Raw genomic sequence first — 5,118 nt, forward strand, 5'->3', positions numbered from 1 at the left:
TAAATAGAACATTTAAAAATCCACCCATACATAAAGTACTAGAAAGAGAAGTTTTCATGGACCAGAAATAAAGTTGTCACCCTAAAAGAGGAGAGGAGAAAAAAAGAAGAAGAAAAGAGGAGAAGAAAATATATGGAAAGAACCTACAGTCACAGGCAAGGACTGGGACCTCATGATCCATGGAAGGAGGAAATTCATAAACACCATCAAAACCACAGTTTTGAAAACAAACGAATAAACCAACCACAGTTTTGATGCCCAAGCAAGGATAAGGTCATTGTTCTTATTGGTAGCTCCAATACTGGCAATGGGTCTGAATCAGAATTCTGAGTAAGCTGATATCTAAAAAAGGGAAATTAGAATAACTCTACCTTTTCTCCTGGAACTGCATTTAAAAATGAGGTACTACCAGTGGCTAAGGAAGAAGAGTCACCAGCACAACACACAGGCACAAACCTCTATGATGAGTTCAGGCTTTAGTATGACTCTATTTTCTCAGAGCCTGAGTCTTGAGCCAAGTCTCAAACAAAAGATCCGCTTAGGTGCTTTGCATTGGAATTGCAAAGTCATTCCACAGGGAGGTCATCATAGTATAGGAGTGCATATGGTACAAATGTCATGGAATGGGTAATGAAAAATTGATTGTGGTGATGGACACACAAGCTTAAATATCCTAAAAGCAATTGAATTATACACTTTAAATAGGTGAATTATATGGTAGATAAGTTATATTACAATAAAGCTGTTAGAAATGTTATGGAAGATAAGCTTGTAATTCTTAATAAAGCACTTGGGGAAAGACAAGACCATGATACAGTCATCATATCCAATAAATCAAAAGAAACACATCTGAGAAAAGAGAAGTAACAGAGCAAATTGAAAAAGACTTTAAAAATGCATGTTTAAAATCTTCAAAGGAGGGCACCTGTGTGGTTTAGTCAGTTAAGCGTCTGCCTTCAGCTCAGGTCATGATCTCAGGATCCTGGGATTGAGCCCCTCATCGGGCTCTCTGTTCTGTGGCTAGTCTGCTTCTCCCTCTGTCTCTGTGATCTGTCTGTCTTTCTCACTCAAATGAATAAGTAAAGTCTTAAAAAAAATAAAATAAAACCCTCAAAGGGATAAAGGATGGAGTAGTATCCACCAAAGAAACTAGGACTTACAAAGCAAGAACATGCAAATATGAAAAAAAAAAATTCAAGTGTATATCTTTAAAATGAAAAATAGAACATTAAAATTTTAAAAAATCATTTAAGTTAAAGATTGGACAGAGCTGAAAAAAGAATTACTGAATTGGGAAATAGAACTGATGAAATTTCTTAGAATTTCAACACAGTTAATTAAAAAACTAGAAAATCTAAAAAGGAAATTAAAAGGCATGGAGGCAGTCCAATGTGGTCTAATGAAAGAGTTTTAGGAGAGACTGAAGAAAATGACAAAGACACAATAATTGAATACAGAATGGTGGCTATTTCTAGATCTGAAGGAAGTCATAAGTATTCAGCTTTATAAAGCTCATCAAGTATTAAATATGATAAATCTCCAAACTCCACATTACAGATAAACTATAAAACACAAAAATAACAAAAAAAAAAAATCCCAGAATTTATGGAAGAGATAGATTAACTATAAAAGAACAATGGTAGACTCCTCATCAGCAGCAACAGAAATTCTTTGGTAAAATGCAGAGGGAGGAATCCAAAAATTTAGCGAGATAGGAATGTTGGAGTATATATCACATAGAACTCCACTCATTCACCTCTTAACTTTGTCCCTGAAGAGGGCTCAAAGACATTTCTCTTTGCCACCATATTGAGAAATGCATGCCTTTTAGAGTAAAGAAGTGACATGACTCTGGAGAACTGATGTAATTCTGTAGCAAGATGGAGAAAACTGTCTTTTTTCCACATGAAAGTTACTTGATTGTGGTGTTTTCTTTTTGTTGTAGAAATAGAATCATTTTCCAGATGAACAGCTGCATACTAAGTGCCAGGGTATGTATTGACTTACTATGCTAAAAAGATTATGTTTGGAACCAAATGTAGCCTCCACCTGATTTGGTTTACGAGGGTCCACTGTCATGCTCCAAGATCTTGTCTTTTACATAAGCCAAACAAATAAAGTAAATGGGAGTGTGAGGATTGTCCTCCTTGCCTCTTTCAGGTTTTATTAGTTCTAATCTCTGTGATTCCACCATCATAAACAGAGTGCTTTGGCTTGCCATTTCACTAGGGTAGCTTCAAGGATTCCACTTTCTTCCTACCATGATAGCCTTCACAGTACAGGTCGGGAGAAAAAGAAGGAATTTTTTTAGTTTTTGAGTATCTTTATTCCCAGTATATACTAAGGAATAGGGGGTGGGTGGGTGGGATGTATTTATGATCTACTGGGACTACTGTGATATGGACAAAGCTGCAAATTCCATGTGTTTCCTTCTTACCATGTTGGCCAAGGAGGAAGCCTGAGGTAAAGCCACCTACCCTGATACCCTATGACATGACGCCCTCCCCAAAGACTCCACCCTGGCTTATGTGTCAGAGAGGTATTCTGGGTCCTCAGGGTTAAGCTCAGAGCCAGCATTCAATAACCTCTGAAAATGTCTGGGTATTTCCTTCCACCACAACATAAACAGTTTCCTGGGAAATGGCTATAGAAGGCCCACTTGGGGAAGACTAGAAAGATTTGTAGTATATACTGGTGGCAATATCTCCGGGTACTTTCTCAAGGATTTTCAGCCTTTCTTTCATTCAAAGGGCTCTGGGTCTTTGAGTTGATCCTGATCTAGATTTTCTACTGCGGTGATTCAAGTCAGGCTTATATTTTTCAGACCTAGAATTCCTTGGGTTGTACAGGTCAAGAAGGAATGTATTGAGCTGCTCCTCCATGTTGCTCCTAGGGATGCTCATTCACTTAACACAAGGATTGCTATGGGTCAAACTTGCTGATTAGACTCTGGCCTTGACGCCATTTATGGTAACCATACCCATCCTGCCTCTGATGGCTAAGTGCTGCTACATTGCCTCTCCTACTTCAGGATCCCATCATCTCCTATGAACTCAGGGAGCACATTTCAGTTGCAGCATCTCCCACCTTCAGTCCTAGCCTAAAATAACATGGTTTACAGATGGATCTGCACAATATGCTGGTGCCAACAGTTAAGTGGACTCCTGTAGTGGTATAGTTCTATTTAAGAGGTGTCTCTGAAGGACTGTAGAGGAGAGAAATCCTTCCATTGTGCAGAGCTTTAAGTGGTACTTTGTCTGAAAGGAGAAATGGCCTGAGATCTAGATCTAAGCCAATTCATGGACAGTGACTAATGGTTTGGAAAAATAGTTAGGAACTTGGATGGAGTAAGTAAGGGATTTATGATAAAGCATTTCTGGGAAAGAGGCATATGAATGGATCAATCACAATGGTCCAGGATGTGAAAATGTATTTATTCCATGAGAATGTTCTCCCAAAGCTGTTCACAATGCAGGAGGCTCTCAAACAATATACAAGATGTCTTGCCCTATGAATGTTAAGTCAGCCTTTCCTAGTCACCCTCATATTTAATCAGTGAGGTTATGAACATCATCATAGTGGCAGGGTTACAATTACAGATAGGATACAGCATGCATTTTCTTTCATGGAGACTGACCTGGCCACCATCACTTCTGAGTATCCACCTTCCCTGAAACAGTGACTAATATTGAACCCTCAGTATGGTACCATGGCTAAGAGATACCAATCTAGGGCTTGCCTGAAAGACTACATTAAATCCTTTAATGGTGGAGCAGGCAACAATTTGGTTCTCACTGAAATAGGTATTTATCTGGATTTGCATTTTTCTTTCTGCCTACCATGATGTCAGGAACAACAATTAAGGCTTTAATGAATGCCTGATTCAGTGTCATGAAATTTTACATGAAGCTGTTTCTAGCATTATGGTAATGCAACTTTGCGTAACCCCCAAATTGTGGTTTAACCTAACCTATATTTATTTCTTGATCATGTAATGTTCAGTGTACACGTTTCATATGGGTGGGTTTCAACATTCCTTTATGTGGTGTTTAGGAGCCATCTTGTGGCTCCATTATTTATTCCCTAGAAACTCAGAGTTCTCAACACTCAGATGGTAGACTAGAGGAGAAAATGTGGATATTCCTCATTATCTTCTTCAAAATCCCAGCCCGTAAGTGATATACATTATTTCTACTCAGAGTCCATTGGTGATAGCTAGTTATATGGATCTAAGGGATGCTGGGAAATGTAGTCTACCCCAACATCAATCCTATACTATATGAATATTGGATGGACAGCTAGTCATCTAGGTATAATGTTATAGCTTGTCAACAAGGTAAACTGGTCATCAATACTAGCTCACACCTTTCTTTCCATACTTACACACTTAGCATGCACACACACACAAACACACCCAATCTCCCACCCCGTCACTATATCTAGCTCAAAGACAAGGATGTCTGGTTGATATACAGTAATCTCTAGCAAGTCTAGATGTAGCTCCTTGTGGTACAGAGACCTATATCTCAAAGACAACTATCATCTCTCCACTAACCACCACTCAAAATACAACGTGGAGGCAGGAACAGGAAATCCAAAATAAAATTCCATTTTAGAAGAGGGAAGAAGTAGCAGGGCAGTCACTTGTCCACAGCAATGATAAAATCTTGCTGGGTAGACACAGTAAAGACTGTTTGCTCCAGTGTGTGAGGGTGGAATTCCTTGACTAAACCTAAATTCTGATCTCTGGAGGAATTTCCTTGTCCATTGTTCTCTCTGGGGTCTGACTACAGCTTTTTTTTTTTTTTTTTAAAGATTTTATTTATTTATTTGACAGACAGAGAACACAAGTAGGCAGAGAGGCAGGCAGAGAGAGAGAGAGAGAGAGGGAAGCAGGCTCCCTGCTGAGCAGAGAACCCAATGTGGGGCTCGATCCCAGGACCCTGGGATCATGACCTGAGCTGAAGGCAGAGGCTTTAACCCACTGAGTCACCCAGGTGCCCCCTGACTACAGCTTTGAAAGACTGGTCCATGTCCATTTTTCCTCCACAGCCTTATCTGAAGTGAGGATTGCTGAGCTGGCCATCCTTGGGACTCTATAGCATTCACAGCTTGGAG

This window comes from Enhydra lutris, unplaced genomic scaffold (assembly GCF_002288905.1).
Source record: "Enhydra lutris kenyoni isolate GAN:26980312 unplaced genomic scaffold, ASM228890v2 scaffoldscaffold88, whole genome shotgun sequence".
NCBI lineage: Eukaryota > Metazoa > Chordata > Mammalia > Carnivora > Mustelidae > Enhydra > Enhydra lutris.